The following is an 11,490-nucleotide window of genomic DNA, read 5'->3' as shown; positions in this document are numbered from 1 at the left end:
GTTGGACCCAGCTGAGTATGGACTGAAACCTCCAGTAACTGTGAGCTAAATAAACCTTTCCTTCCTTCATTTTGAGTGTCGGATATTTGTCCCAGCAACGAGAGAAGAGTAACTAAGACAGATGTTATACTGCCTGGGCTAGGTTTGAACTTGTGATCCTACAGCTTCAGCTTCCTAGAGTGCTGGCATTATAGGTGCAAGCCACTATGCTTTTGTAACAGAAATGGGCCTAAATAGAATCAGTAAGTAGAAGGAAAACAGCTAGGTGATGAGCTAACTGAAACATCTAGTGAAGCTTGAACATGTTTTTTTTTAAACCTTATATGAGCAACCATCTCTGACAAAACTAAACAAAAAAAGGGGATACAAATGAAAGACCATTTTGTATCTGTATATACAAAATAGTTAGGATAGATATACAGCTACTTTCTCTTAATTCAATGAAAAGAAAGATTTGTACTAATAGTATTTGGACAGGGTATCATGTCTGCATCTTGTACTATGAATAACTACTACGAAGACAACAATATGCAATGTATTAATTGGTTTTGAAACTGTCTCATTGCTATTTGTTTCTGAATAAAATTAATAAAAAAGAAACCTTACATGAACAAAGAAGAGAAGTTAAAATAAGAGGGGAAATAAGGACCTTGCTCTCAAAAGTGAGAGGGATACTAAGTTAGTTGCACTCCTGCCAGCCAGCTAGTCTTTCTTCTGGGAAACAGCTCTCGCTCAATCCCTAGGAATCCTGCTGACCTTCAGGATTTTGGTGGAGCTGACCTTGGAGCGGACCTCCAAGCCCAGGAAGGAGCACAGGGTTTGGACTGGCCACCTTGTGCACTGGATGAGGTTGGGCCAATCCAATGCTCTAGTTTCTGGGTTTTCAACCTAAAATGGGCACAAGTCTGAGCTGTAACAGTCACATTGCTTAATGTGAGATAAGATTGTAAGACATGAGAGATGGAGAGACACACTATGTTATCAGCATCATTTTAATTATACCCTGAAGTAAAAATCTATCCCTTAAAAACAAATTGAAAAAAAAAAAAAAAAAAGATATCACCTAACCTGTGTTCACTACTCCATTTGTATTCATTTTCATCAAATGTCCCTTTTTCTGGTCCCCAAGTTCTATCCAGGGTACCATATTATATTCATTCATCAGGTCTCCTTAGGTCTCACTAGACAGTAGTGGTTCCTCAGATTTTTTTAGTTTTTTGTTGACTTTGACCATTTTGAAGAGCGGAAGCCATGAATTTCATGAAGCGCCCCTCAATTTTGGTTTGTCTGGCCCTTTATTCCTGGCCAGACTGGGACCATGGATTTGTGGGAGGAGGACTGCAGAGGTTAGGTGCTATTCTTACCTTACTTCATATTGAGGGAATGTGATTTATTGCTGATGCTATGAATGCCTTTCAATCAAAGACTCCCAGGGACACACCTGGACATAAACCCATTGGATTTCTTACTCCTTGATATTAAGAGAGTGTTATGGTTTGTGTCTAGATGTTCCCTCAAAGTCTCATGTAGTCCTAGGTGAGGCTTTTGTAGAGTTGGCTGGATCTAGAGTATGATTGATTTATGATGAAAGGCTAGAAGGACATTAGGATTAAAGATGTGAATGCCATTGGCCCTGAAGAGGCAGTGATGTCCTGGATACAACATGAAGGACAGAAGGAGACCTGTTGCTAGTTACTTGTAGCTAGTTGCTCTGCCTGCCAAGAAGTGTTTCTCCTCTGTGATGGCTTTCTGCTATGGCACCCTGCCTTGGAGCTAAATCCTTCTTCCTTTAACTTTAGGTGTCAGGTATTTTGCTTTAGCAACAAGAAAAGTAACTAAGATAGGAAGAATACCTTCCAAGGGGAATCGTGAGGTGTCTCAGGAGGAGAATGTTAGAATGCCTGGTGGGACTAAGTTTTGGTTGGGATCTGGGAGCAGGTCTAAGGAAGCAGAAGTTCCCATTAGGTTGTATGCTATCAGAAAGCAAAGCAATTCCATAACTGACTGAGTCAATAAATCTTATTTGAGAGTTGAGGCTAGTATAAGTGTTGTTTTACCTCCCATCAAAATCAAAATTTTATTGAAAAGCTAACATCAAAATAAGAGATGATTGCGATTATATTAATCTATTTCCCATTGTTACAACTAACTTACTAGAGGCTGGGTAACTTTTAAATAAAAAGGTGTTATTTAGCTCCTGATTGGGAGGCTAAAAATTCAAAGAGCAAAATGCAGGCTCTGGCGAGGGCCCCCCATCTGTATCACCTGATGCTGGGTGGTATCACGACAGGGTTGTATGCAAGAGGGAGAGATCACTTGGTGATACAGGAAGCCTGTGATGGGAGAGGGCCCAGGTTTGGTCTGTTAAATGAGTCAGTCTCTCAGAATCAAAGGCCCACAAAAACTACTTGATCCCTTCCAACAGCAATATCACCAGTGACCTATTAGCCACCCACTGGTTCCGACCACTTTCCAAATCACTATACTGGGACCACATATTTAATACTATGAACCCTTAGGGGACACACTCAAATCATATGTGCTATATATTTTACAAAATCGAACATTATCCTGTTAGATGAAATAGAATTTCTGCGTGGCTAAGTCTTTCTGAAAAAAAAAAAAAACACCCACAAAGGCAGGAAGTTGTGTGGGTGATCAGTGTTGCTTTCTTGTAAATAAGCATCCTTTTTTTTTTGAGTCTGGCTTTTTCTCCTGCTGGCTGGTACAACCCTGTTGAACAACCTACACAAAGAACTACTGTCTGAGCATGGCTAGAAATCGTGATAATCTTGTAGCAACCTGGATATTTTATATTTATAAAATTAGAATTTGGATTTGAACTGACTGTTTCTTTTTTTCTTTGCCTCTTCCAAGAATGGATATAGTACATCTCTAGCCAAAGGCAGGCTTATCCTTATTTATATCAATCTACTACATTTAGATGCTATACGTATCAGAATCTTAATGATAGGAAGGAGACTAGCTCAGAGAAAAGCTATAATTGATAAAGAGGTAGTGGTCACTCTTTCGCCTGGCTCTCAGCAGGTATTTGGTACTTTTGGGGTGACGGAGTGACTTTGCTATTGTCTGTAATTATACAAAATTGAGAAGTGATTTATTTCACTTTATCATCCTCTCAGAATAACTTAGAGTTTAGTTTTCTGCATGAGAGTGTCCCCCTGGAAATAACATGGTTTAGCTGTGAAAGCCAGACTAGTTTCTAAATGTCAGGGGCATTTTCTTTCTCAGTGCTCACCTCGGTCTTGCATCTGCCAAGATCCTCCCCTGGAGAGGCTCTTTCCCCTTTTTTCCATATGCTGCTCTTTGGAAAGAAGTCATAAATGGTAACTGATGCTTAGGGGTGAGGAGTTATGTCCCACCTGCTCAAGGAGTCATCCCTGAAATGTTAAGTCTCTACTTGAGTTGAGTTTGGGGAACTCTAAACAGTCCTGATGAGTATTTTTAGACTCAGCGTCCTTTTTGTTGGAGCTGTTTGCCTGTCTTCACTCTGGGCTTCCTCTTGGCAGTTGCTGCTCCAGTGGGTCTTGGTCTAGCTCTGCCCCATCTAGGCTGTCAGGCAATACATATATATATATATATATATATATATATATATATTCCCCCCCCTCCAGAACCGGGGATTGAACTCAGGCTCTTGCGCTTGCCAGGGAAACGCCTATTCCACTGAACCATCTCCCTGGCCCTTAGGCAATACTTATATTTGACCCCAGTACCCGCAATGCCTATTGGGGGAGAGGTTAGTTTTTTCCATGGTTCTGGTCACCTATTTCTGTTCTCTGGGGTGAATCCTTCTGCCTGTACTACTCACCTGGCTCCAGGAGAGGGGGCTTTATTGAGAAAGCCACCCTGGGAAGGCTTAGTACCATGGTAAAACTATTGAAAAAGAGATCTTGGGATCCTTCCCCTGGAAAGGATGGTAACCAGGATACAAAAGAAAGGCCAATACGCCAAGGGTGAAGGTGGAAACTCTGCACAGGCCATTACTTTCCACGACTTGCAGGAAAATGGAACTGGATTTCTAAGTTCCAGAAATGTAATGGTACCTTGTCAACTAATATTTCCGGCTTCCTATCACTCTCTTCCCAATTCAAGCAAGTCATAATCACACTGTCACGCTCTACTTGCACTTGAAATTCAGAGCAGTAGGGGAAGGTTGAAATATCTAGCCCAGGCAGAGAGCAAGGGGGCAGAGACTGGTCCCTCTTACCTTTAAGCTGGATGGTCAGCAGATGATACAGCTGGAAGACGGCTGGATTTCTGGTGAAATGTTTGTGTTTGGTCACTCAGATCAAGGTCTGAGTGTTACCTGGCACTCCAAGGATGATGCTATGATTGGGCAAATTACTTACCCTTCCTATGTCCTCATCTATAAAATGGGGTTACTATTAGAGCAAAATATGTGAAATGATCTCTTCAAACATGTAGGTGACAAAGACAACAACTTCATACTAACAGTACCCAACCTGGCAGACCCTCGGCCTGGAGGCTACAGTAAGAGACTGAGGCCAAATCCGATAATTCTAAGCTCAATGCTTCCTGTGCATTAACTGTTGTGTCTATCTTCCTCTTCTTAGTGAACAATAGCCTGTGTTAGTGGGATTTTTGTTGTTGTAACAAAACACCTGAGATAGGCAACCTAAAAGAGAAAAAGGTTACTGGCTCATGGTTTCACAGACTGCAGTCCATGGTTGGCTGGCCCCAGTGCTTTGGGACAAAGGTAGAGCAGAGACATTATGGCAGGGAGAACAGGTGCAGAGGAGGCTGCCCACTTTATGGCAGTCAGACAGCAAAGGGAGCAAGATAGTGAGAAAGGGACCAGGAACAAGAAAGCCTTTCCAGGACATCGTTCCCCCAGCTAGGCCCCACCTCCTACAGTTCCCACCACCTCCCAATAGTCCCTTCAAGCACGATCCTATCAATGAGTTCCTGAAGTGACCAGAGCCTTGTGACCAGTCTTTTCCCCAAAGCCCTTCCTTCGTTTACTGCTGCTGTGCGGGCCAAGCCTTCACCATGAGCTACTGTAGGAATATTCTAGATCCAAATTATGTCGCAAACTAAGAAAAACATGTGTAGGCAATGATTTGGGTCTGAGGGCTTTCCAGAAATTGTGTTGGGGCAAGGGTCCTCCACATCGATTAAGAATCAGTATTAGCCCCCTGTACCAACTATGAGCCAAGTTATCTATTCCGCTCTAGTTAAGAGCTAAAATTCTACCCACGCAGGTAACCAAGCGCCAGCCAGGGAATCCATCTGGAAGTACTGAGTGGCACTGAGGACATGAGAGGGCCTGCTGATGAGCACATTGAGAAGTAGTTCTCTGGTCCTGGTTGACTCGATTTGAAGAAATAGGTTGCTCTTTAAAAGAAAGAGGCAAAGACAGGCGCTTTTGTTCAGTGTTAGAAAAGATCGAGTTCTTTCACACCGGCAGCCAGTTTTTGTGTCCCACTAGCATTCTCTTGTGCAGGAAAAAATCAATAAAGACAATAAATAAATGGCAACATTCCATGGAGGGCTGCTTACTAAGTGATTAAATGCTTCAAACCCCAAAGACTTGCATGCTTCAGGGAGGCAAATCTGAATGAACATATGTAAATGGAATCAATGTTCAAATAATTTTCTAGTTACTTAGCACAAATGTGTAATTATTAATACCTCCATAATTTATGTTTGCATATTTATCTCTGTTTTCCTTGGCATAAAACCTTTAATCTACTTTTCTAACCTAATTTGAAAATAGATGTAAGAATCTCTTCCAATTATCTTAAGTTTTCTGTGAAGAGCAGAAAAGGACCAAAAAATGCCCCCAAATCTTCCAGGGACAGTTGTTCTAAGTAGGTGAGACTGTCTCTGAGGCCCCACGGTGCTGACCAGAAAGGATAGCAGTCTTGCAAACACCATGCTGAATTTGGTACAAAATACGACATTTATATTTTGGCTTTTCAAGGACCCTGATGATGCGCATAAGGGTATTCACAAGTTGTTTGTAAGAAAGGTCCTATGAGTTATCGGATGTGCCTAGAGGGGGTTTATGGTACAGAACATAACTGAGTCTTTCTACATGTCCTTGCTGAGGGGAGGTTTGTACTTGAACCAGGATGGTGTTTTTTGTTTGCTAGGGCGGGCCCTAGTAGCCATCCCTGGGCTGGGCTTGCCTTGCCATAGCAGGATTTTGAACCTTGTTACAACTTCCAGGCCACAGTCACACAGCCTCTGTTTGAAAATTGTGGCTATTCAGGTGCTTCCTAAAGGTTTTCTAAACTTCATTCAGGACAGAGGCCCATGCTAACCCCTTCACCATCCCTCCCTGCCATGTTCCTTGCAAATGCAACAAAGGAAATACTCAGCAAGGTTGCAGAGACAGTGGACACCACCCTTGACATCTGTAGCTCTTCTTTTTTTTTTTTTTTTTTTTTTTTTTTTTTTTTTTGTGGTATCGGAGATTGAACTCAGGATCTTTCACTTGCCAGGCAGGTGCTTATGCCACTGAGCTATATCCCCAGCCCTGCATCTCTTGCATGAGAAAGAAGACTGGGCTTTGAATTCCAGATCTGCCACCCACTCAGTATTGACCTTAGAAAATGTTCTCTGCTTTGAACCTCGGTTTAGCATCTGCTAAGGAAAGAGGGAGAGGGAGAGAGGGTAGAGGGGAAGGGAAGTATTGAAGAGGGGGAGGAGGAAGGGACAGTAGAAAGTGGAAAAGAGGGAAGGGGGAAGGACAGGGGAAAGAAGGAAGGAAAATTAGTGTCTTAGCCACTTTCTTCTTTGTTGGACGCAGTACTCATCACCCACAAATTAAGAGGATTATTTTGACTGAAAGGTTCAGAAATTTCAGAATATGGTCTGATAGCTTCAGTGTGTAAACAGCAGAGTAGAAGGCCCTCAGAGAGGAAAGCTCTTTACATCATGGCAGACAGAAAGCAGAGAGAAAAGAGCAGAGCCAGAGTGGAGCTCTAATCTTCCAGAAACATCCTTAGCAACCCACCAACTCTGACTAAGTAGCCCCTCCTCTCCACAGCTCACTCAGACCCTGAGATCACTAATGGACAAACCCACCAATGAGTACGGTGTACCTAGATCCAATCACCTTCTAAAATCTCCACCTCTGAACAGCTGAGGCTTTGGTGGGGGGGGGGAGAACATTCCAGGTCTACACCATAACAAGGAGTCAGTGGGATTTGTCTCTGAAGCTTCCTTCTAAATCTGGGATTCTATAGTTCTAAACTCCTGGGTCTCTCAATTCCTTTTGCTGTGCCTTCTATGTGTCTCACATGGTCCCACTGTCTCCTCTCTCCCACCTGCCAGCTCCATTGGGATCAGGTCTTACTCTGTCAGAAGGCCCAAACAGGTTAGATTATCCAAATAATCCAAAGCTATCACTGTCTACTATCCTTCAGAGTCCTAGAGGCTTTGGGATTGGGGGGAATGAACTAGGTCTGACTAGTAAACCAAGACAGGTGCATTTCTCTATGCAATGAAAATTAAACTGTATGGTATCAGGGAATATGATTGACATTGATTTTAATAACGAATAATAGAGAACCAAGGGACTTGAGAAACACTATTAAAAGTTGTTTTGGTTATTAAAAGCAAATAATAGTGTCATCTGCATGAAGCTCTGATTTGTGACTACCACAAAGAATCTTATTATCTTGATATATATGCTTGATTAAATTAACTAAAATTTTAAAGATATACTTATTATTTATAGCTAATTAAGCATTTCATTCACTTAAGGTTTAAAAGTGTATGAAATGCTGCCTTTCTCTTCTCCTTTCCCTTAGCTACCCAATTCCCTTCCCCAGAGGCCAACAACATTTATAGTACACTATGTCTTGCTTATAAAAGAAAATATTTAGATTATTGTTGTTCCTTTTTATGCAACAATGACCTATAAGTTGCATGCCTTTTATATCACTTTTTTAAACAAAAGATCACCTGGCCACATGGACTCAGCTTTCATAATTGTCTGCTCATTAACTGAAAAAAGTGAGCATATTTATTTTGATTATTACTTATTCCATTTGTTTCTTTATGTAGTGAAAATATATACAGAGCATACAACAGCCCAAGCACTGTTCTAAACTCTGAATGTGTTATCTCATTAGATGATCATCTACCCAATGGTCTGGCCAATGCATCTATTAAAGGTGTCCTAGGCCCGGGGAGATAGCTCAGTAGAATAAGTCTTGCCTGGCAAGCATAGGGTCCTGAGTTCAATCCCTGGTACTGAAAAAAAAATCATTTTATCTAAATCAGCAGTTCTCAAGGAACTACGTACCACCCTCTAGAGGCATTTTGTAAATTTAGAATGATTTTTTTTTATTCTTTCAGTCATTGGTAGGTGCCACTGGTACTTGGCCAGAAAAGCTTGCCCTAGTGGAACAATTCACATACCAGAGCATTTTCTGTCTTTGGTACAATATTTAACTATCCCATTCATCACATTCAGGAGTAGATAAAAGAAATCCTGCTGTGAATAGCCAGTTCTACATCCTAACTCTGTACAATATATAAACACAAAATATTTTTGTGTGGTTTACATATGCATATAAATGTCAAAGAATGTGACAATGGTGTAAATTGAGTGAAAATGTATTGTGTGTCACTGGGAACTTAGTCTTCAACTCACGGAGAAAATGTAGCTGTTGAAAGCAATGACTTTTAAGGAGCTGGAGTGAGAGAGGTCTTGTGCTGGCTTTTTCGGCTTCATCATCAAGTTCAAGTTCGTTTGCTTTTTTTTTAAATCACAGTTTAGAAAAAGGAGACCTAGAGATGGTCATTATATGCTTTCAAAGCTCTGGAAAATTCTCTTCATGCAGCAGACAAGTGCCAAAGAAGGAAGTCAGCTGAAAACTGGAACATGCGTGGCTTTGTTTTAGGACTAAGGATGTGTCTTGGATCATTCCCAAGATTTCCTGTCCTCTGTCTCTGGGCGACTGGGAGTTCAAGAGTTGGTCCAGGTGGGACTTCTGGAAGCCAGAAGAGCAGGCAAAGCCAATGAGGTCTATCCCTAGAAAAAGCTGGTCTAGAAGAAAGGAAGGGCCCAAGTGTCCAGAGCAGGTGAATGGATAGAGCAGAGAAGAGAGAACACGGACTGTGTGACCAGGAAGCAAAACCTAAAAAGGCTCCTCAAGACAGCGTGGTAAGGATAAAGGAAAGACAGACAACAAGAGGGAGTGTCACTGGAGCGATCGCCCTCCCCAAACCAGCCCACGCTAATCAACCACAAGGAGTGATGTGGCCGCCAGAAGCCATCCAGCCAATCTGGGGCAGGCTTTGCAGTGTGGTTTTGTGACTGTTTCAGTGATTAGTTATCATCCTCTTCTAGGATCATGCCACTGCTTGAGTTGGACAGGATGGAGGAGATCACAGCAATGAACTGTCCACCCAATGACATTTAGATGGCATGTTGATTTATTTTGTAGGGCTTTCCACATAGTCATGGTCATTTAGCCAGTGCCAAACGTGTATTTTTGGGAAATTTATCTAAAAGCTATTTTCCTTTAACGCAAGACTGTAACTGAGGTTAGTGACCCTTGTCCTGTTAGGCAGGAAGAACTAGGGCAAGAAAGAGCTTACAGAATGAAGGACCCTGTGGACAGTCAGGAGCAGCTCTATCCCCTCCCCACCCAGGAGATGTCTTCCTCTAAGCTGCTCTAGGTCTCAGCTTAAATGATGGCACCATCAGAAATATTCATTTTCAAGAAAATTGACTAAACTAGAATCCCCATGAAACTTAAGATCAATGATATGATGGTAAAACAAGATAACATGAACAAGAGAAGAGAAAATAAAGGAAAATAAGTCAAGGGCAGAATGAATTCTGCTGCAGAGCTAATCAGTCGATTACACACAAGAAGAAGAAAACTTGGCTTTGCAGAAAACTGAATTGGAGACATGAGGGAAAATTTGAGAAAAGTGAAAAGGATGAAGAAAGAAGAATAAAAAGATAAGCAATGAGATGATGGATAAGAACAACAGAGATAGATATGCAAAGAACCAAGTCCTGGAATAGAGAACATACCAAAATGAGGGTAAAAGCATATATAAAGGAAAATAGGACAAAACAAAACAAAAACCCTCGCCTGAATTGGAAAAAATAAATGAATCTCCCCATCACACAGCCTTAGCCTTACCAAGTTCAGTGAAACAATGATCAACAACAGAATGATAGATCTTGAGGGAGCTTACTCATCTTTAGAAATAAAGAATGTTTCATGCATTGAAGATAGAACAGGACCCCGAAGAGGAAAAATTAAGGTGGCTTCAGTCTTCTGCTCAGGTATTCAGTGTCAGCAGCCTTTTATAGATTTTACATAAAAGGATGGATGCTCTGAGCCCTCCTATGTGCAGTCAGATGCTCATTCATACTTTTTTTTTTTGTTGTTGTTGTTGTTTTTTTACTTTTTATCTTTTACTAGCTCATGTTTGCACTGTGTAATGATCCCATTCCTGGTGGAAAGTTAGCACGTGCACAGAACACATCTCAATTCTTTTCTCATCCCTTTTCCCTCCTTTCCCTGCTTCCCCCATCCCTTGATCCCTTTCTCATTTGGAAAAGATCTGTCACTTCCTGTCATCCCTCCTTCCTATTATCTAGGTTTCCTTTTTGGCTTTTCGTGTTTTGGGTTTCTCCACAGAGAAGGAGAGAAGCTGTGGGGCACGTAAGCTCACGTGTCTGATTTACTGCAGTCCACATTGTGTCCTGACATGCATCAGTTTCCCTACAGAGGATTCAAGTTTGTGGGGGCCGGAGAGATGGCTCAGTAGAATAAGCGCTTGCCTGGCAAGCACAAGGGCCTGAGTTCAATCCCTGGTTCTGTCAAAAAAGAAAACAAAAAAGTTCGTGTTTCATATGGCAGAGTAGTAGTCTATTAGGTATGAATACCACATCTTCTTTATCTATAAATTATGACAAAACAAAGATATTAATAAATATACAAAGACTGACCATGTATTTTATTTTCATACGTGAGCCAGAAAAGTCTGCTTGGTGAACTTGGGTTGCAAAATTGGAAAGGATTAGAGGTAAGTATAGAATCTATAGGCAAAACTACCTAGGAATTATAATGATTTTACTAGTAGCAATATGTATATTAATGGGCAAAACCACAATCATTTTAATGAAAATTTAAAATTTTATTAAAATTCTTAATACAAAGAGAATGTAAATGTTTGGTACCAAGATAAAAACACAGTAATAGACTGGGATAAAAAAATTCAAATTAAACATATCAAAATATATCATTTAAAAATAAGAATAGGGCTTTTCCGCCCGCTCCCCCCTCCCCCCGAGCGCCGCTCCGGCTGCACCGCGCTTGCTCTGAGCTCTGGGTTCCTGCTAAGCTTGCGCGGCCGCCACCTCCCTCAGCCACCATCATGATTATCTACCGGGACCTCATCAGCCACGATGAGATGTTCTCCGACATTTACAAGATCCGGGAGATCGCGGACGGGCTGTGCCTG

General features: G+C 41.6%; 1 long non-coding RNA gene across 1 annotated transcript; it reads left to right on the top strand.

Moving 5' to 3' along the window:
• The first annotated feature begins 21 nt into the window (after positions 1 to 21).
• LOC111814897 lies at positions 22 to 11,355 on the top strand. The gene is made up of 4 exons (XR_002819758.1): positions 22 to 34; positions 1,724 to 1,727; positions 2,041 to 2,047; positions 11,289 to 11,355. It is a non-coding gene; the product is annotated as an uncharacterized LOC111814897 (long non-coding RNA).
• The last annotated feature ends 135 nt before the right edge of the window (positions 11,356 to 11,490 follow it).

This window comes from Octodon degus, unplaced genomic scaffold, assembly GCF_000260255.1.
Source record: "Octodon degus isolate 3935 unplaced genomic scaffold, OctDeg1.0 scaffold00010, whole genome shotgun sequence".
In the NCBI taxonomy this organism is placed as follows: domain Eukaryota; kingdom Metazoa; phylum Chordata; class Mammalia; order Rodentia; family Octodontidae; genus Octodon; species Octodon degus.
The sequence above is the reverse complement of the archived record's forward strand: the minus strand, read 5'-3'. Positions and strand labels throughout refer to the sequence as shown.